Source organism: Pteropus alecto, unplaced genomic scaffold, assembly GCF_000325575.1.
Source record: "Pteropus alecto unplaced genomic scaffold, ASM32557v1 scaffold177, whole genome shotgun sequence".
NCBI classification, from domain to species: domain Eukaryota; kingdom Metazoa; phylum Chordata; class Mammalia; order Chiroptera; family Pteropodidae; genus Pteropus; species Pteropus alecto.
In genome coordinates this window covers 12,127,984-12,150,881 of record NW_006442207.1, presented here as the reverse complement: position 1 = coordinate 12,150,881, position 22,898 = coordinate 12,127,984, and the positions used below count along the sequence as shown (strand labels likewise).

The window sequence follows — 22,898 nt, the reverse complement described above, 5'->3', positions numbered from 1 at the left end:
TGATATCTCATTGTGGTTTTAATTTGCATTTCTCTGATGATTAATGACGTTGAGAGTCCTTTCATATGTCCACTGGCCATCTCTATGCCCTCTCTGGCGAAATGCCTATTCAGGTCCTCTACTCATTTTTTAATTGGACTGTTGGGGTTTTTTTTTTTTGGTGTTGAGTTCTATAAGTTCTCTATAAATTTTGGATATTAACCCCTTATCAGATGTATAAGCAAATATCTTCTCCCATTCAGTAGCTGCCTTTTCATTCTGTAAACATTCAAATTTTTAAAAATCTCAAACAGCATCCATAAAATTCTACCTCTTATTTTTAAAAATTAAAGAGATCTGCACAAGGTAAACCCCCTAATCTTTTTTGCATATTGACTTGCGTATTGATTAGCACACATATGGGTGAAGAAACCATCTGAAGCCTGAAAAAGAACCAGCCAAAACATTTAAAGGGAACAATCCCTGAAGGTCACACAGGCTGGAAATAGTTCCTGCCCCAATCAGCCAGTATAAAAAACCTCATCATTTACAAAGTAAAGTAGTTGGAAGGTTTTTGTGACTGTCATAGGGCAAAATTACCTAAACACTGCTCTGGTCCTGCCTACCAATGATTAAAAGCAAAACCTTAAAGGATCAAACTGCTTCCAAGTAATTTAATCATGTCGAAAAACAAAGCTCAAGAATATTCATAGGAATACAAAAATATCCAGCACCCAAAAGGTAAAATTTATAATATCTGGCATCTAATCAAAAAGTAACAGCATTCAAGGAAACAGGAAAATATCCATAATGAGGAGAAACAAACCCGTGACACAGATGACAGACAGCATTAGTACTCGAAGATGTTAAATTGAATAAAATTAATTCAAATAAAAGTAATGCAAATAACACATCATTTAATACATAATTTATAATTAAACAAATTTCACATGTTCAAAAAAACTGGAAGATTGAAAATGATAAGTACAAGCATGAAAGATAAGAGACCCAGATCAAACATTTAGAAATGATAACCACAGTATGAGAAGAGAAATACCCTGGATAAGATCAATGGCAGATTAAACATTAAAGATCAGTGAATAGAAACTATCCAAACTAAAACAGAAAAAAGACTAAAAAAAAACAATAACAGAGCATTGGTGAGCTGTGCAATGGTTTCAAGCAGCTTAATATACATGTAATTGAAGGCCACAAAGAAAAGGAGAGAGAAGACAGAAAAAGATTTTTAAAGAAATAGTGACATTTTTCCAAATTTAATGAAAACTATAAATCCACATACAAGAAAACTCAGCAAACCCTGAGCACAAGAAACAAGAACATTACACCAAGACACATCAAAATCAAATTCCTTAGAAAGAGTGATAAAAATATTAAAAAGCAGCTACACGCAAAAGGGAGAGTGTAGATGTCATATTATAGAGTTATACACCTGAAATTTATGTTATTAACCAATGTTATCCCAATAAATTTAATTTTTTAAAGTCAGGGTAAGAAAAACTCTTACCAAAGAAGCAAGTGGTCAAATACTCAAGAAAAATTAATGAATTTCCAACTTAAAAAAAAAGCTAGAGAGAAAAAAACATTACACAGAGAAGAAAAAAAAAAGATTTCTCATCTGAAGCAGTGAAGCTAGAGGAAAGTGGAGAAACATCTTTAAAATACTAAAAGAAAAAAGTATCAACCTAAACCTCTTTATCTTTCAGGAATAAAGATGAAATAAAGACTTTTTCAGACATATGAAAAGCTGAAAGAATTCATTACCAGTAGACTAAAATTTAAAAGGAAGTCCTTCAAGCAGGAGGAAAGTAATACCAGATGGAAATCAATGTACACAAAGGAACAGGTAAATATATAAGATTTTTTCCCTTCTATTAAATCTTAAAAAAGGTAACTTTTTGAAACAAAAGTAATAACCATATACTGTGAGATTTACAAAATATGTAGAAGTAAAATGTATGACAACAATAGCCCAAAAGTGAGTAAGGGCAAAACAGAAGTATGGTGTTATAAGATCCTTATAGTATACATGAAACAGTATAATATCACTTGAAAGCAGACTTTGATAAGGTAAAGATACATACCATACACCCTAAAGCAATCACCAAAATAACATAAAAACGTTATCACTAATAAGTCAAAGAGATAAAATGGAAAAAATAATCAACCCAAAATAAGATAAAGAGAGAAAAAGGAAACAAAGAACATATAGGACAAAAAGAAAAAAATAGCCATGTGATAGAATGTTACTCAACCATATTTTTAAAAAATCACATTAAATTTAAAATATTTAAACACTTCAATCAAAAAAGAAGCTGGAATGGTTATATTAGTATTAGACAAAGTATACTTCAGATAAAAGAATATTACCAGGGATAAAAGGCCCATTGCTTAATGATAAACAAGTCAATTTATCCAGAGGACATAAAGATCATAAGTGCTTATGCACATCTAATAACAGAGCTTCAAAATATATGCAGCAAAAACAGGATTGCAAGGAAAAAGTGACAGATATATAATTACAGCTGGAGATTTCAATAGTCTCTCAATAACTGACAGAATAAGTAGAGAGGATATCAGTTAAGGATAAAAAAAAGACCAACTTGATGTAATTGACATTTATAAAACAGTCCACCCAACAACTGCAGAATATACAATCTTTTCCAGTGGAATATTTACTGAAATAAATCATATTCTGTCTACAGCCATGCCACCCTGAACAAGCCTGATCCCGTCTGATCTCAGAAGCTAAGCAGGGTCGGGCTTGGTTATTAGTACTTGGATAGGGGACCACCTAGGAAGACCAGGTGTTGCAGGCATAAAAAATAAAAAGTAAGGGATTGTAAACTGACAAGGTCCTTGCAATCTGTGAGGTCAAACAAGGACTGCCGCACCTAAAAATAAATAAATAAATAAATGATAAAATTAAAAAATATATATATATTCTGGGCCACAAAAAAAGCCTCAACAAATTTTTTTTAAAAATCAAGTCTAACAAAGTATGTTCACAAGCCACAACAAAATTAAATTATAAATAACAGAAAGATAGCTGGAAAATCACCAAATATCTGAAAATTAAATAACGCACTTCTACAAAACCCACTGGTCAAAGAATAATAAATCAAAGAAGAAATTAGAAATTATTCTGAACTAAATTGAAATGAAAATACATTATTAAAATTTATGGATGAGTAGGGAATCAAAATATTTCATTAAAAACATCGACTAAACACAAAAGGTGGCACTAATGCTGGAAATGAGGGACAAAAAAATGGCATATAGAAAACAAATAGTAAAATGGCAAAAATAACTTTCTTATAATTACTTTAAATATAAATGGTTTAAACTCTCCCATCAAAAGGCAGACATTGACAGAAAGAATTAAAAAATATATATTCTAACTATATGCTGTCTACAAGAGACTCACTTTAGATCCAAAGACACAAACTAAAATTGAAATTGGAAGGATAAGAAAATACATTCTATGCATGTAACAACCAAATAGAACTGAACTGGCTATACTACTATCAGACAAATTGACTTTTAAATCAAAAACTGTTACAAGAGACATTATATTTTGACAAAAGGGTCAATTTGCCAAGAAGACATAGAAATTACAAACATATACGCACCCAACAACAAAGCCCCAAAATGAATGAAGCAAATATTGACATAGCTCTACAAATTTTGGAGATTTCAATACCTTGCTTCCAATAATGAATATAACATCAATGATTGAATATTGATAAGAATAAAGAGGGCTTCGGCCTGTGTCCCAGAGCATGGGGTGGAGATGTGCCAAACAATCAGAAAAAGGCATACTGAGACCTTTACACCAACCAGAGAGAGGCGTGCCCCATCATACCACATCTTGTCAGACCAGGAATAGCTAGCATAGAGATATATAAAAGCAGCAGTTTTTTTCTACTCAGGGGGCATCCCCCAAGTAGATACACTTTCGGGTATCCCTTATTGCAAGAGAGCTGTAACTGCGCTTCAATAAATCCTATTACTCTACCTCTTAAAAAAGAAAAAGAATATAGAGGGCTTGAACCACCCTATAAACTAACTAGACCTAACAAACAAATACAGACCATTCCACTCAATAATAAACATTCTTCTCAAGTAGACATGGAACATTATCTAGGATGGACAGTATGTTCAACCACAAGTCTCAAATATTTTTTAAAAACTGAAATTATATATAGTATCTTCTACCACAATGGAATGAAGCTAGAAATCAGTAATATAAGGAAAAATATAAAATTCACAAATGTGTGTAAATTAAACAACACACTCTTTATAGGTCAAAAAAGAAATCACAAAGAAAACTAGAAAATAGAGACAAATGGGAAAAAAAATACAACTTAACAAAACTTACAGGTTGCAGTGAAGGCAGTGACAAGAAAATTTATAGGTGTAAATGCCTTCATTGAAAAAGAAGAAACTCTCAAATCAATGACCTAACTTTACACCTTGAAGAACTAGAAGAGCAAAAAAATATGAGCAAACTAATTTCAAACCCAGCAGAAGGAAGGTAATAATGAAGATTAGAGTGGAAAGAGAGAAAAGTAGAATCAATGAAACCAAAAGTTTATTCTTTGAAATGAATAAAGCTGACAAATCTTATGTTAAAATGAGTAGGAAATAAAGAGATAACATGCAAATAACTAGAATCAGATGAAACTGGGGGCATTATTACTGACCACACAGAAATAAAAATCAAACCAATAATAGATTAAATAAAAGAACAATACATCATGACCAAGTGGAGTCGATCCCCGGGACGATTTAACATTCTAAAATCAGTCAGTGTAAGTACCATAGTAACAGACTAAAAGAGAAAAGCTGTATGTTCATCTCAATAAATATAGAAAAAGTATGAAATGAAATACAACATGCTTTTCTGATAAGACCTCTGGGCAAAGTAGGAAAAAAGGAAACTTCCTTAGCATGATAACACACATCTACCAAAAACCTACAGCTAACAAATTCTAAAGGTGAAAGACTGTTTTCCCCACTAAGATCAGGAAAAAGAGATGTATAATCTCACCACTTCTAATCAACACTGTACTGGAGGGCCTATTCTAGCCAGTACTATCAGGTGCATCTCAGCATTTACAAAAATTAATTCGAAATGGATAAAAGACCTAAATGTAAAATCTAAAACTATAAAACTTCTAGCGGAGAAAAAGAAAATATTTCCTAGTGCCAACACCAAAAGCATACTCAATAAAAAAAAATTGATAAATCAGATTCCATCAAAATCTAAAACTTTTGCCCTTCAAGACACTATTAAGAGAAGGTATACCAAAAGAGACAAATTCTCCATCTGATGGAGCTTATATTTTAGTACAGGAGTCAGACAGTAGCCAAATATATAATATTATATCAGGGAGTGATAAGTGGTATATGCTATAAGTCAAATAAATAAGGTGAGGAAATAAAGAATGACAATGGTCATACTGTAAAAAGGAAAACCTTGGAAGGCCTCTCTGAGGAGGTAATATTTGTTCATAGGCCTGAGTAAAATATATATAAAATAAAACAAACAATAAATTAACTTACCACAAGGTTGGCATTACAAGTCATGTTCATCTGTTTTGTACATATGGTTTATAAGAATATGAATAATACAAAATATTTAAAATGTTTTATTCCCTTAGGAAGTTTAAATATTGTCTCTACAATCTTGTTTGTATACTCAATTTGTTATAGGTGCCTTTTCATGGCTAAGGGAGGACTCAAAACAAAATTACATTTTTATATTGTGTTTCCATTAAGATGTTTTCTAGCTCTCCTGTGGGGGAGGAGATAAGCTGGAGGACAATATTTTATAAATCAAGCATTTGATAAAAAGACCTGTATCCAGAATATAAAGAGCTCTCAAAGTGCAACAAGATAATCCAATTATTAAAATATAGGCAAAAGGTTTCAACAGATGCTTCATCAAAAAAGATATAGATGGCAAATAAGCACACAGAATGATGCCAGACATCATTTATCATTAGGGAAATGCAAATTACAACCACAATGAGATTCTACTACATGCCCAGGAGAACGCTTAAAATTAAAAAGATTAATCCTGCCAAATGTGATGAGGATATCAAGCAAGTAGGACTCTAACACACATTGCTGGTGAGTACATAAGAATGGTACAAGCACTTTGAAAAAGTCTGCCATTTCTTTAAAAGTTAAACTTAATATCTAGATACTATAGTCTCAGTCTTTCTACTCCTAAGTAATTATCCAAGAGAAATGAAAGCATATATTTATATAAAGGCTTGTACAAAATATTCATAGCAACTTCACTTTTAATAGTCAGAAACTGAAAACTCACGTCTGAACAGGTTAATGGATAAACTGTGGTAAATCCATACAAAGAAATACTACCATGCAATAAAAAGGAATGAAGTATTGGTATACGATATAAATAAATCTCAAAAATATGCTGAGTGAAAGCAGGAAAAAAAAAAAAAGCATACTATATCATTCCATTTATGTAAAATTCTAGAAAATGCAAACTAATTTATAGTGACATAAAGCAGATTAGTGGTTGCCTGAAGTGGAAAAGTAAAGCGGGGAAGGGGCCCGAGGAAACTTTGGGGTGATGTTCATTATCTTGATTATGGTCATGTTTCAAGATGTATACGTATGTCAAAGTTTATTGTACGCTCTAAATATGTGCAGATCATTGAATGTATTTCTACCTCCATAAAACTGGTTTGTTTTTTTTTAAAGCCAGGCCTTTTGTTCTCTAAAAAATTAGAGGTAATTGCACTAAGAAAAAATTTCCCCCATATAATTTTATTACTTTCTTCAGATTATTTTCAGGAAAAATTCAAAGCATTTTCGTGGGTCACCCATGAACTAACAAAATATATTTTATTTTAAAAATACAACTTATACAGAGTCTCAGCAAAGGTCCCACAAACTTTATTCAACTAAAAATGTAAACATAAATAATTAAATAACCATATTATCATTAATATGGGATAAAATCTGCCATGAAGTCTATACAGTTATGTGAAGATAAACAAGTGAGATTTTCTTAAATCATTATCTTCAAACAATTCCTCATTTGACAGTTTTCCTATGATCTTATCTAACATATCTTGGTGTTACTATGAAAGACTTTGGAACTCTTTCCAGAGTCAGTCTATCTAATGCTTAACTATATTTCACAGTGACAATAAAATTAGAGATGATTCTTCATCATCTGGCAAAAAAAAAAAAAAAAAAGTTCCAATAAGTGGGTAAACATTTCATTTGTCACCACTTTACAGTGTCAAGTTAAGAGTATCTTTTTTGGCAAGGTATAACAGTAAGTGAATAATACTGAAGAAAAGGCTCAAATTTTAATTCTCTTCAAACAATAGTGGTAGTTAGATAATTCTTTGTTTCAGTACAAAATATCCAGCCTGCAAAGTAGTAATATCTGAAGAGTAACAACTGAAATGAACTCTCAAGCATTTAAAATAGTGTCCTCTCCCACTTTAAAAATATTTTATAGGCAAACGTTTAAAATAGTATCCTCTCCTACTTTAAAAATACTTTATAGGCAAAACATAACACAGTTCCCTTCACCGTTAACGTCACCCTCCCCCAAAGAAAGGGAAACCAGCTGCTCCAACAGCTCCAGGCAACTGCTGAAAACAGGAAGCAAAGAGTAACTGAAACTGTAGGGTCAGCCTAGTTAGCAATCTGGAGCTTGGCTAGTTTAACATCTGCAGCCTGGTTAGCAAAGCCATTTTAAATGTGCGTTTCAGGTCATGTCAGTAATTAACTTGAAAATAAGTGAGTAGCACTTAAACACAATACGTAGCACAGGTCTATCAGGCAAAGTATTCAATAAACATGGCAGTTTAAATCAAATATTCATTTTTCAATGGAATAAGTGTGTCGAGATAGAGGAGGTAATGCTAACAGTAAATATGAACACTCAGTGTTTAACTAAACTTCACTGGAATTTATTTTGTGTTTGAAATATAAAGCTTGAAATTTATAAGTTTTATAATCAACCATTCTCATTTTAAGAACACTGAACAATGCTCTGAAACCTAAATGGAAAGAATGACTTTGAACAGTTTCTTCAAATTTTCTCACCAACCTGAAATTTATTGTGATCTTAATACTTTTAATTGCATATTATATATATATATGTAATTTTATATACTAGTTTATTTTAGAGAAACTAGTTTATTTTATAGAAAAAGAAAAGTTAAGGCTATATCCTCCATCTGTATGCCTGGTATCATACGAAGTAGGCAGGTTTGACACATAGGCCTTGATAATTCTAAACTTTGACATGTAAGCAAGTAAATAGTTTTAATACTTTTAAATAGTTCATAACAGTTTTTGTTCATTTTTCATTTCACTATTCTTATTCAGAATTCTTTGCAACATTCGTCCTAAGTTGCCCTATCAAAGGCCTAACAAATTCCAACTAATAAAATCGCACTTATCTACCCACACATCTCATTGCTACCCTCTTACCCCGCTTATTATTTTTTTGCACATTAACACTTCTAGACATAATGTACTGGCAGTTGTGCTTACTGTCAGTTCCTTCCTCTAAAATGTAAGCTCCATGAGAGTAAAACTTATTTTGTTTGCTACTATATCCCCACCAAGCTCCTTGAACAAGTCTTGATCCATACAGGAAGAAATAACTCTTAAACTTCTACATATGAACTCTTTGCCTTTCAGAAGCTAATTCTGTATAAGCCTGGAAATGCAACGATATTGCACAAATTCCTTTTAACTCTCTAAATGAATCTCTGTGTAATCTTACCGTTGGGGTTCAGAAATGCATAAGATTCTTGGCTTTATTAATGTAATATTTTGTTAACATTTCAACATCAGGCCTTAGAACAGAGTTCCTTGTTCACTGACGGAAAATTAACCAGAGAAGAGATCTTGTCAAGAGAGAAATGCAGTACCTGTTGCCTTACAATTTGTTTTTCTTCTTCAAGCAACATGCTCCAATCTCTAGTCTGAAATTGTAACTAGAAAATATAAATTAATTTCTATGCTCCCAATGTTTCAAAAATATACAAAAAAAGACTTGAACTTTGTTGTATTCTTCAGAACATTCTACTGCTGCTACTCCTAGAATTCCATTACCTCTGCCATACCACACAGGATGCTATATATTTGTTCTATATCAGCATATTAATGTTGCTTCTGAGTGATACTAGATCTTCAGTAACAGGGTTGTTGACACAAAGAAATGAGAGCATGTAAAGAAAACATTTTAAAAGGTTGGGCTTGAGGATATGCAGTATGCCACCTATTTCTTCAAAATACTGCTATAATTAAAGACTTTCAAAAACATTAAGGTAACAGAGCCAAACAGTTTTTATGTTCAGCAAATATATAATACTTTGAGCCTTTAGTAATGATTCTTAAATATTATTTTAAAAAGCAAGTAAATTCTGCTTTATTTCCAAAATAACTCATTCTCTTACCAAAGAGCTCCTGCTCTTTGTTCTGTTATCTTTCCTCTTACAAAATAAAAAGAGAAAAATCAGAAAGAAGTAATCACCATAGTATCTCCACCATTTTGTATATAAACTCACATTTATGGTTTAGTCTACATATTTGGTAAAAAGTCAGAGACATGCATGAGTTCAATGCCTTAATAAGGCTAACATAATAGCTAACATTTATTTAGTGGTCACTTTTTTTAATGTTTTATTCTAAACTCTATACATATTTTATCTAATTGACTTCTCACAACAGTATAAATTAGATACTATTATCTCCATTATACAATGAAGCAAACAGCATAGGGAAGTTAAATAATTTGACCAAGGTCACAGAATTATATCTATGGTGAAATGTGCAGATTCTGGAGTCACAATATGTGGGTTCAAAACCTGGCTCGAGCATTCATGAGCTCTATGACTGAACGAATTATACAATCACTTCGGTTTCTTTCACTCCAAATTCCACTCCAGATTCAGGTGCTAAGATCAGTGGCTGACACACTGACCTTAATAAATTATTATTTATAATGCTAGAGCCCATGGTGTTTAATATCTACAGACTCTGTACACTGTAGTACTTTATGTTTGGAGGAACATTATAATAGCTTTTTACTTTCAGAGTCAAAATTTTAGAGTACCCATTAGGTATAATTCATAATTTTTTTCACGTCGAACTTATTTATCCTAAATCTAACTTATTTATTCTAAATCCAATCTACTATCTGTAGGTTTATTTCTTTTTTTCCTGAAAGTTCATAGTTCCACATAAAATTATCTCATCAAACCTACTGTAGAAATAAAAAACTCCGGGCTAAATATATGGCATTTACTGACTTCAGATTTGTTAAAGGTGGTAATGCTTAGTCTTCAAATTACATCTTGGTCTTATTTACAGTGTGACACCAGTTAAATTCTTATAGATGTGTCTTAAAATTCTTACAATTTTGATATAGAATGTTTGAGCTGTTTCAACCTATACACTTTTAGATGGTTTCTTAACAGCTCTAAAACGTATACTAGAGATACACAAATGTCTAACTGAATTCTAACATGACTAGTTAAAAACAAGTTTGCCAAATGTTTTTCAAGGATAACTAGTAAAATACATGTAATACTCATCTTTACAGACAAATTACTTTAGACAAAATACTATAGAATAATAAGAGTCTATGGCCATGCCGCCCTGAAAACGCCTGATTCTAGGTGGTTTCGGAAGCTAAACAGGGTCAGGCCTGGTTAGTACTTGGATGGGAGAACACCTAGGAAGACCAGGGGCTCTAGGTGTTTAAAAAAAAAAAAAGAAAGAAAGAAAATGGTGTAAAGCATTCAGACTATAACATATAACTCTAGATTTTCATTTTCTATAACATTCTGGCTCAGATTTAAAGCCTAACAAAAAGTTGTCGTGTCCTTATGAAGTTAGTAATTTTATGACAAATACAATGACAGAAAAAGAATATGTAAGACAAAAGTTAACTAAAAACTACATTAAAAGTAGACTAAGCCAAAACAGTAACAGCATCTATAAACCTAAATATGAAAAGCAAAATCATATAACTTTTAGAAGAAAATAGAAATGAACAGTCTTATGACATCAAGGTAGTGAAGGCTTTCTTGGATTAAAGACAACACAAACCATAAAAGATAGACAACTTGACACTATTAAAATCTAAAGCTTATTCCTACAGAATCATTTCATCTGAATCTAAACATGAGGAAATGATCAAATTCAAACTGAGGGACATTCTGCAAAACTGGCCTGGACTCTTCAAATATATCAATTTTATGTAAACTAACAAAAAGCTAGGGACTTGTTGTGGACTGAGAGAAACTAAAGGGAAAAAAAAGTATCTAAAGGGACATGGCAACTAAGTGCAATTCATGATCTGTGACCAGATCCTGGACCAGGGGTAGGGTTGGAGAATAGCTATAAAGTCATTATTGGTACCACTAAGATAGTTTTAATACATACTGGATATTAACTAATAATGCTGCATCCATGTTAAACGTAATAACTGAATTGTAGTTTTGAAGGACATCCTTGTTCTTAGGATAGTCAAATAGATCTTTTGAGATGTGAAGTGTCATGATGCCTGCAACTTACTTTTAAACGGTTATGGAAAAAAATATACATATGAAAGATAAAGTAAATATGTCAAATGTTAACAACCAGTGAGTTCAGGTGAAAGCTATACATGTACTCATGGAACTATTATTGTAGTTTTCTGTAGAATTAAAAACTTTCAAGTAAAAAGTTGAAATAAAAATGTAAAACTTCTGTACAACAAAAAGAGAAACCATATAGTAAGATATTTGCAACACCATAACTAAGAGAGGATTAGTATAGAGGGCTACAAACCAATGATGAAAAAGTAAAGAAGCCATCAGAAGAAAGAATGAAGGATATAAATAACAATTTGCAGAAAAGGAAGCTCTATAATAAATAGATGTAAAGTTCAACCATACTTATAATCAAGGAAAAGCAAATTAAAATGAAATTTAATTTTATTTAAAATGTAAAAGTCTGACAGTATCAGTGCTTATAAAGATATAGGAAAATGGGAACTCTCTCAACTTGCTAACGGGAATTGTGTATTCAGTATTTTGGAAAATAATTTGGCATTATCTAATAAAGTTGAAGATCCTCATACCATACATCTACGACTTCCCTAGGCTTAGAATTCTGTCTCGAACATGTAAACAAGACAACACTTCTAAGAATGTTTATTACAGTACTGTTAATAATAGCAAAAAAGTCAGAAACACCTAAATATCCATAAATAAACTGATTTATGCATATAATAGAATACTATAGAGCAATCAAGATAAATGAACTAAAGATACATCCATCAACATGGATATATGTCAAAAAACAATGTTGAACAAAAAAGCAAGTTGCGGAATCATATGTACATTAAACAAGAGTATATGTACTTTTATGGACATATACATATCAGTAAATGAATAAAAATATTATGGGAATAATAATTACCAAATTCATGATAGTGTTTACCTCTAAGGAGAGGGCAAGAGTGGGGAAGCGGATAGCAGAGATTCATACAGGCCTCAATTGCACCTGTAATTTTATCCCTTTAAAAAATACATATTGAAAAGAGACCACGCAGTTAGAAAAGAGGGGGACTCACACAAACTAAATATGATGGTCTATAATTATATGATCATTACATTTTTTCTGTTTGAAATATTTCATATTTTAAAACAAATTTGAATTAAAACATTAGAGACCTCATTAAAACACATATTCCACTGGACACCTGAAATGGAAACATACTAATACCCACAATCTTATTGATACATATATATATATTTTTTTTTTTAAGCAATTAAACTTCAGGCACCAGATTTGTCTTCTCTTTCCAAGCAGACCCTGACATAGCAGACTTTTTCATTTCACACTCTAAATAATGCTTCCCAACCAAGAGAGTCACAAAAAGGGGGAAAAAATAGTTTGACAATAAGTCAATTTAATTTTCTGATTCGAAGAAAGAATGAAGGATATAAATAACAATTTGCAGAAAAGGAAGCTCTATAATAAATAGATGTAAAGTTCAACCATACTTATAATCAAGGAAAAGCAAATTAAAATGAAATTTAATTTTATTTAAAATGTAAAAGTCTGACAGTATCAGTGCTTATAAAGATATAGGAAAATGGGAACTCTCTCAACTTGCTAACGGGAATTGTGTATTCAGTATTTTGGAAAATAATTTGGCATTAACTAATAAAGTTGAAGATCCTCATACCATACATCTATGACTTCCCTAGGCTTAGAATAATTCTGTCTCGAACATGTAAACAAGACAACACTTCCAAGAATGTTTATTACAGTACTGTTAATAATAGCAAAAAAGTCAGAAACACCTAAATATCCATAAATAAACTGATTTATGCATATAATAGAATACTATAGAGCAATCAAGATAAATGAACTAAAGATACATCCATCAACATGGATATATGTCAAAAAACAATGTTGAACAAAAAAGCAAGTTGCGGAATCATATGTACATTAAACAAGAGTATATGTACTTTTATGGACATATACATATCAGTAAATGAATAAAAATATTATGGGAATAATAATTACCAAATTCATGATAGTGTTTACCTCTAAGGAGAGGGCAAGAGTGGGGAAGCGGATAGCAGAGATTCATACAGGCCTTAATTGCACCTGTAATTTTATCTCTTTAAAAAATACATATTGAAAAGAGACCACGCAGTTAGAAAAGAGGGGGACTCACACAAACTAAATATGATGGTCTATAATTATATGATCATTACATTTTTTCTGTTTGAAATATTTCATATTTTAAAACAAATTTGAATTAAAACGTTAGAGACCTCATTAAAACACATATTCCACTGGACACCTGAAATGGAAACATACTAATACCCACAAACTTATTGATACATATATATATATTTTTTAAGCAATTAAACTTCAGGCACCAGATTTGTCTTCTCTTTCCAAGCAGACCCTGACATAGCAGACTTTTTCATTTCACACTCTAAATAATGCTTCCCAACCAAGAGAGTCACACAAAAGGTAGGAACAAATAGTTTGACAATAAGTCAATTTAATATTTCTGATTCTATATTCTACCTAAAAAGGCGGTAGTTTTGCTGCTCTGCTGGCAATTTCACTATTTTTATTGGTTTGTTGCTAAAGTTGTTTTCCATTAAAAAAGAAAGAAATAGCAGCCACTGCAAACTCTGATAATCAAAGAACAAATTCCAAAGAGTAAAAAGTTATATCAGATTGACTATGTCACATAACAAGAACCTTAGCACTCCATAATAATTTGCTGTATCGGCTTCCTTAAAGCAAATAACTTTTTCAGGTCTGAACCTAAATAATAAAACAAACACCAACTACTCATTTAAAAAAAGTTATCTTACTTCCTTCATTCTGCTCTATCTGCAAGAAATCCATGTAGCCTATCTTATAGCTTACTAGAATTTCTCTCCAGCTATATGTTGTACTATTGCTCTACCAAACCATTTACCACTAAACCCTCAATATATCCACTTTTGCATCTTCTTATTCTCAAGTGTCACTTTCTATGTCTTCCCTAATCCCACCAACCTACAGTAATCTTTCCACTCTGAACCAAAAAATAGTAATAGCTAACATAGAGAATTTAATATATCTCGGTATTGCTTCAATGGAATTATCCCATTTAATCATACAATCCTGTGAAATTTGTTCTAGTCTTCTCTTTTTCATGGTGAAACTGAGTGAGGCTCTCTAAGGTTACGTTCTCCAAGGTTGCATGGATACAGGTGACAAGCGAGCTCTCAAACCCAGACTTCAAAATTTAAGGGCTTAAACATGTGATGCTGTCTCCCGGCTCAAGGTATTGCCTGCCTTTACTATTCATATGTCACTTAACATATGCCCTGTGAATTTAACATTTATGTTCGTAGATGCTGTCTAGACAGCTCGAAATATTACATTCATTCAACAAAAATTTACTGAAATCCTGTATGCCATGCTTTGTTGACTACTAGGCTTAAAAGCATGTTACAGAGCTGCTTCAAATGAAAAGATGAATTCTCTAGATACATGGACATCCCAGAAATATGGGTAAAGCACAAAATTAATAACAATATGTACACAGCAAGTATAACTACATAAAAACTATGTTTAGATAAGAACTGGAAAAGAGCATAACCAAATATGAGAAAGTTGGTTTTAACTATTTCATCAAATTAAGCTTTTTAATAAGAGTGAAGCAACAAAAAGACATTAAAATTAAGTAGTGCATTTTGTGTGCTTTCTTTTCCCATATAACAGCAGAAATACCCTAGAGACAGATGAATGAACATTCCTCATAATGTTCCAATGTAACTTGGCTTTCTTTAGGCATATACAACTGATGTCACTAGATAGTAAAACTTGCAGACACTCTAGGTTAATAGTATCTATATAAATCTTCCTACAATTATAAACTCTTGGGAACTTGTAGCTGATTGCAAATTTTCATATAATGAAATCAAATCTTTAAACACAATGAAACCTTGCAGAATATCTCCTTCAGCCCTCTCACTTTACAAATTAGTTGATTATTAAATTCTAAAATTTTAATTCTGAATTAATGAAATACAGCAACCTATACTGCTGAAATGTACTGGCTTATATTGCAATAGAAATGTATTTTAGAAATAAAGTCTATGTGTGCTACCTTCAGCCCACCATGTGGATTTCTGATTTTAATTACTGTGTCTTCCTGAACTTAACCTCTTCAGGCCTGGATATCTTCATTTAAGATAAATTCTAACCACTGTTGAAGGTCATAGTAAATATTTAAAAGACCTCAACAACATTAAGTTGCCATAGTAAATGACACTTTTAATATTCTTTCACAACGGAGTTTGCATCCGCTGCCTTAAAAGGTAAAATGAACAGTATATATTCCTCATGAACCTGTCCGCACAAGGACAGGCGCGCGCGCGCGCGCGCGCGCACACACACATACACACACACAAAACCCTAAGATGGTGCCACGGAACACACACACACACACACACACACACACAACCCTAAGATGGTGCCACGGCATTGCAGAGTACTGTACTTTACTGTACAACCCTCAAACCTGACGGCCCTAAAGCCGAAAGCATGGAAAAACAATAAATCTGACACCAGCTCTACCTACTGCTTTCAAAAGCTTGACGCCTACTGGAGTCAAACCCCCAAATTGTGCTTGCAACTAATGGTTCAGGACTCAGATCTGAATCTCACTCTCTGCTCGCCGGCTTCAGGGGTCCCCAAGAAAAGTAAAGGGGCTGACCGCCACTGAACAGCTGACTTTGGAGCCATTTAGAAATAAGCATATTTTTATTGCGGCTTGCAATTCGATGTAAGCTTTCCAGGAAGTGCTGCAAACGACAAAACTGGCATGCGGTCTATCAAGTTGGCAACTCGTTGTGATTCTTGCTAAAAGGCCGTCAACCCTGCATCCTACCACAGCGACCGCTAGCTCCCCGGAGTCGACCCGGAACGCGCAGGCGGTAGGAAGCCCTGTTAAGAGAGGCAGAAAGGGTGGCCTCTAGTGCGGACGGGGGGACGCCTGGCGTCGGCCGGAAAAAAAATAGGCAGAACTTAGTAAAGGGGTGTCTCCCTGGGGCGGGATGGGGGCTGCCACCAGTGAGAAAGAAGAGCGGGGTGACGCGGCGAGACTGGCAGAGCAGGCGAAGGGCCGCGCTCCGAGGCTAAGGCAAGTCCCAGCGAGCCTACAGCGGGAAAACAATGGCGCAAGCGTGACGTGGGGCCAGAGGCGTCGCCGCGGCGCAGAGGGGCTGCGCTGAGATAGGGGCGACCCGGGACAGGGGGGCGTGCGGAGACGCGGTGTGGAGTTCCCGGGTACGCAGGCGAGCGCTCGGACGGAGAGGGGCCTGAGGGGCGCAGCGGCCCGGATGAAGACCGGGCCAGGGCTTGCGACGGCCCCGGCTCCGGGTCGCGCGCTCCGTCGCGCACCCTTCTCCCTCTCTTGCTCGCTCACCCGCTCCTTCCCCTCCCGCCCGCGGGTCCCGCCGCACTCACCGACCCGCCGCACGGCAGCAATCCCAGCGCGCAACTGCCGCAGCCGCTTCCGCGCGCGCCCTCCTTGTCCCCGCCACCCAGGCCCCGCCCCCAGCTCGCGCCCGGCCAGGGACCGGCGCGCTGTTCCGTCCCCTGGCTTCGCCGCAGAACAGGCCCGCGCGACGCTCCCTGGCCACGCTACCCGAGAGAAGCAACGATGTCGGCCTGCGCCTCGGTCCCTCGCAAGGGTTTGGGGATCTTCAAACAGCAAAATGTCGGTTGTTGCCCAGCTCTGGAATGACGCACGTAGACAGCCCTTACGTGTCTTTTAGGTTTACATTCCTGGGCTTTCTGCCCCGGACTACCTCGCCTAGCTTCTCTACCTACACTCCAAAGCATTCCGTTTTTGGGGGGGTGTGGGTAGGGGGCGGAAATGGGGCATCCTTTCTCCCAGTGACAGAATCTTCTAGACAAATGGACTTCTAGGCCCCTCAGGTCCAGACCCCTACATCACGCTTGAATCCCGTTGATGACCAAAAGTACTGGATTTGGAGTATGTTAGATGGGTTGGAATCCCAGTTTCAGCATTTACAAATTGTTTGACTTTGGTTGGATTATCAAACGTCACTATACCTAGTTCCCTCATCTGTAATACAGGAATAGATAACAGTAGTACCTACAGTGTAAGGTATTGACAGGATGAAAGATAATAAAGGGAAGTTGAGCAGTTTTTCATATGCCTATTGCCATGTGTATGTCCTCTTTGGAGAAATGTCTGTTCAGGTCCTCTGTTCACTTTATTTGTATTCCGGTATCTGGGTTTTTTGTTTGTTTGGTAAGTTGTACAAGTGCCTTATGTTTTTTTATTATTCACTCCTTATCAGATGTGTCATTGGCGAACATCTTCTCTCATTCAGTAGGTCGTCTTTCATTTTGTTGATTGTTTCTTCTGCTGTGCAAAACTCTTTAGTTTGATGTAGTCCCAATTGTTTAGTTTTTCCTTTGTTTCCCTTGACTGAGGAGGCATAGCCCAAAAAAGTATTACTAAGAGCAACATCGAAGAATTTATTGCCTATGTTTTCTTTTAAGGGTTTTATGATTTCAGGGCTTACAGTTAAGACTTTAATCCATTTTGAGTTTATTCTTGTATATGGTGTAAGAAAGTGGTCCAGTTTCATTCTTTTGCATCTGTCTGTTCAGTTTTTCCAGCACCATTTATTGAAGAGACTGCCTTTACCCCATTGTATATTCTTGCCTCCTTTTTCATAGGTTAATTGACCAGCTAGGTGTAACATCCCTAATCATCAGAAAATGCCAATTAAAACCATAATGAGGTATCACCTCACACCTATCAGAATGTCTAGCATCAATAAATCAGCAAACAACAGGTGTTGATGATACCTGGAGAAGAGGGAACCCTCATGCACTGTTAGTGGGACTATAAATTGGGGCAGCCACTATGGAAAACAGTATGCAGGTTTCTGAAAATATTAAAACTAGAACTACCATATAACCCAGCAATTCCATTTCTGGGTGTTTTTCCAAAGAAACCCAGAACACTAACTCAAAAAGACATATGCACCCCTGTATTCATTGCAACATTATTTACAATAACCAAGATATATAAGCAACCTAAATGTTCACTGATAGACAAATGGATAAAGATGATGTGGTACATATATACAATGGAATATTACTCATCCATGAAAAAGAATAAAATCTTGCCATTTGCAACATGAATGGACCTACAGGGTATTATGCTAAGTGAAATAAGTCAAAGAGACAAATACCATGTGATTTCACTTATGTGTGGAATCTAAACAAAATAAACAAACAAGCAAATCAGAAACAAACTCATAGATACAGAGAACATTTTGATGGTTGCCAGATGGAAGAGGGGTTGGGAGGATGGGTGAAAAAGGGGAAGCGTTTAAGAAGTACAATTGCCAGTTATAAAAACAATCATAGGGATATAAAGTATACCATAGGGAATATAGTCAATAATATTGTAATAACTATGTATGGTGTCAGGTACGAGACTTATCGGGCTGATCGTAAGTTATATAAATGTCTAATCACTATGTTGTACTCCTGAAACTAGTATTTTTAAAAATTTCTTTAAAGATGATAGAGTGAAGGTCTTCAACACAGTCCTGGAACATAGCGCTCAAAAAATGTCAGTTATTAATCAACTGCCCCATCCAGCCACACACCCACTACCAAACTGCATCTGCAAGAAAACTCCTCATTGATAGATTATTTACAGAGCAAAGGCATTCCTTGGTCTCAGCATCTCTGACCAGGTCTCAGCAGTTCTGACCAGTTTGTAAAGTGTTTCTGAAACTTCCACCCTCTGGCTCAAGTCCTATCCCTTGGAGCCTCAGAGAACCAACAGATCTAATCTCTCTTGACCTTCTACTTTTCAGATACTTAAAGACTTCTGCCTGAAGTCTTATTCCAGTCCATGATCTCCCATTCCTTCCATTGTTCCTCCTTCACCCTGGTTTTAAATGTCTTTGTCCTAATACTCCCCAGCACCTAGTTGGTCTGAGTATGTCAACCAAGACTGAACCAAATTGTGGCACTATCAGAGCAAAGCAGGACTGTAGCTGCTTCTTCGTAGGACTTATTGCTATGCATTCATGCAATGAAGTCCTTGGCACCTGCACTATTGACCCACTGAGCCTGCAGTCAACTAAAACCTCCAAAATGTTTTAATATGTGCTCTTCTGGAGCATTTCTACCCTCTCTTGTGTTTTTGAGCCAACTTCAGGTCAGGTCAGCTGAGGACAGGCTTTGGGCCTCTTACCAACTAGATTTTTCAGGATATGTGGAAAAAAGGAATAGGAGTTGGAAGTTAGTCCAAAACCATCACCACCCAAGTGCATTTGGAAAAAGTTCAGGGTTTGTGTCTAAAGACCATGGCACTGAGAAAATTATATGTGTGTGTGTGTGTGTGTGTGTGTGTGTGTGTGTACATATATATATATATACACATATATACACAGAGGGACACAATGTGATCTCAACAGCAAAAAAAATGTACATGTACACACAAAAAAAAATAGACTAAAAGTTTCAAAACTGAGTATGTTAACAGTGGTTTTCTTTCAGTGACAAGACAGGGTGGTTTCTTTTTTTATTTAGACTATTAAATAATTTCCTAGATTTTCTATGTTGTTTATATTACTTTTATAATCAAGAACTTTGTTTCAAAACAATCAGAAAAAAATTTAAAATTTCAGAGAAATTGAATAACTCAAAAAAATAGAAAACAAAGGTAAGAGAGAACAGACTAGTAGAAAACATTTATAATATATAAAACAAAGGATTTGTATCTGGAACATATAAAGGACTTTTAACAAATCCATAAGAAAAAAAATCCACTAGATAAATGTGCAAAGAATATAAAGAGACAGTTCACAGGAAGGAAATAAAAATTGCTAAATAAACACACAAAAAGTTGCCCAATGTCAGTAGTAACCAGGAAAATGGAAATTAAAACTGATATTAGCAACAAGTTTCAAGCTTCACAACATCAAGAGAATGTAAATTGGCACAGCCACTTTAGAGGGCAACTGGACATCCATTAAATTCATGTCTCAGCAATGCCACTTCTAGTTATCGACCATAACTCTAGGTGCATATGGAGGTATGTACAAAGATAATCTCTACAATATTGCTAATAAAGAAAATTTGGAATTAACCTAAATGCCCACCAATAGGGGAATGGCTAAATGAAATGTAGAATAGTCATATCATAGAATTGTGTAGAGAATTTAAAAGAAGTGACCTTGATTTATAGCTTAATACAGATATATCTCAAAAATCATTGAATAAAAACAGCAAGTTGCAGCATAAGATATATATGTACATATACATATAGAATTGATACACATATATAATTGCTATTTTAAAAAATTCTTCCCCAAAATACATAATCCAATCATGAAAACTCATCAAATTGAGGGATATTCTACAAAATCCTTGACCTGGACTCTTCAGAAGTGTCAAGGTCATGAAAGCCAAGGAGAGACTGAGAACTATCACAAATTAGAGGAGACTAAAGAAACAAGACAACTAAATGCAATGTGGCTATCCTGGATGGGATCCTGGAACAGCAAAAAGGCATTAGTGGAAAATCTGGTGAAGTTCTAATAAAGTCTATAGTTTAGTTAATAGTATTTTACCAATGTTAATTTCTTAGTTTTAATCATTGAACCAGGGTTATGTAAGTTGTTAACATTAAGAGAGGTTGAGTAAAGGGTATACTGAAACTTTGTGTACTATCTTTGCAATGCTTCTGTAAATCTATTTCAAAATTATTTCAAAATCAAAATTATTTCAACATAAAAAGTTAAAACACAGATATAAATGCCATTATTTCCTGTCATCACTGCTATGGATAGAGTCTGTGTCCCCTATAAATTCATATGTTGAAACTTCATCCCCAGTGCATTTGGAGGCGGGGCTTTGGGAGGTGATTAGGTCCTGAGGGCAGAGCCCTCGAAAAATGAAATTAATGCCCTTATAAAAGAGACCCCAGAGAGCTCCCTCATCCCTTCTACCCTGTGGGAACACGGCACTAAGAGGACCGTCTCTGAATCAGGAGGTTGGCCTTCACCAGACATAAGATCTGCCTGTGCCTTGATCTTGGACTTCCCAGCCTCTAGAATAGTGAGAAATAAAGCGCTATTGTTTATAGGCCATGCAATATATAGTATTGTGCTATGGCAGCCCAATCTAAGACAATTACACATGAAGTTTGCAAAAGATTTTTTGAATAAATTATCGAGCTACATGTCAAACTCATATCAGAAATTATCTCTAATGATAGGGATACGGTACCAAGATTGGTGATAATGTTCAAAGGGAGTAAGATCTATAGTTTTAATGTTTTAGAAGGTAAATGTATTCATGTATTGCTTTCGAAACCAAAAATAAATTGTTTTTAAACGCAAAAGAAAGCAAAAGAACAGGACATTTGGCTTCATGATTTTCGGGGGTAAAACAAGACATGACAACTATGAAAAAACCTTCTAACAGAGGGTTGGGGAGCCTGAGGAAGCAATGAGGAGGCGTCAGCAGCTTTCCCTAGGGGCTCTAATTTAACATTGCCTGAAGGGCCTGGGCAGTGCTGGGCAAGAGAAGCCATCCTGCTGTGGTCTTTAGTGGCTTCTCACCGCACTTCCTACCCAAGCACCCACGTGGCTGTCCTGCCCCTCTGATCCACATTATATTCCCCAGAATACTGTAAACTCTGAGTCACCCAGAATGTGAGCAGCATTTACGGGTCCCTCATCAGTTTTCTTCTTCTTGGCAGAGCTCTCAGAGACATGCAAGCATTGCTCAACACGCTGGCCTGGGGCCTAGAAACGGCCTCCTGCTGCCCCAAAATCTATCTGCCAGAAGAAAGTGTTTCGTCTTAGTTCCAACCAGCCACCTCAGAGGTCTCCTCTCTGTTTTATCCTTCTTTCTCTAACAACATAGGGTCAGCACTTACTGTGATAAGTGCCAGTACAGGCACTATGAGAGGAGACAATCAAAAACATTTAGTCTAGTTAGAAATATCTAGTCCTAACTTGAGAGACAGGACATACATAAAAAGACTTCGGAGCACCTACATCTCTTCAAATACATGCATTGAGCTCCTACCATATACTTAACACTGATCAATAGAGATATAAGTTTCTGCCTTCCTGGAGGTTTCTGACTCCTTGGGAAGATGGACTTTAAATCAACAAATTATTATTTTACTACAATTTCGGTAAGTGCTATGCAGAAAAGTAAAAGATGCTATGAGGGAGAATGAAATGGGAGCTAGGTTTTGTGGTAAAGAGAGGGTCAAGAGACATTTTCCTGAA

The 22,898-nt window shown here is 35.1% G+C and overlaps 1 protein-coding gene and 1 pseudogene across 1 annotated transcript in view; one reads left to right on the top strand and one right to left on the bottom strand.

Moving 5' to 3' along the window:
• The window catches only part of NT5C2 (5'-nucleotidase, cytosolic II), a 76,097-nt gene extending 58,942 nt beyond the window's left edge, over positions 1-17,155 (bottom strand). Inside the window, exon 1 of the mRNA XM_025039140.1 lies at positions 17,056-17,155. The gene's annotated coding sequence lies outside the window, so the exon portion shown is untranslated. The remainder of the gene's footprint in view (positions 1-17,055) is intronic.
• Positions 2,695-2,816, top strand: LOC112470230 (annotated as a pseudogene).
• Positions 17,156-22,898: the final 5,743 nt, after the last annotated feature.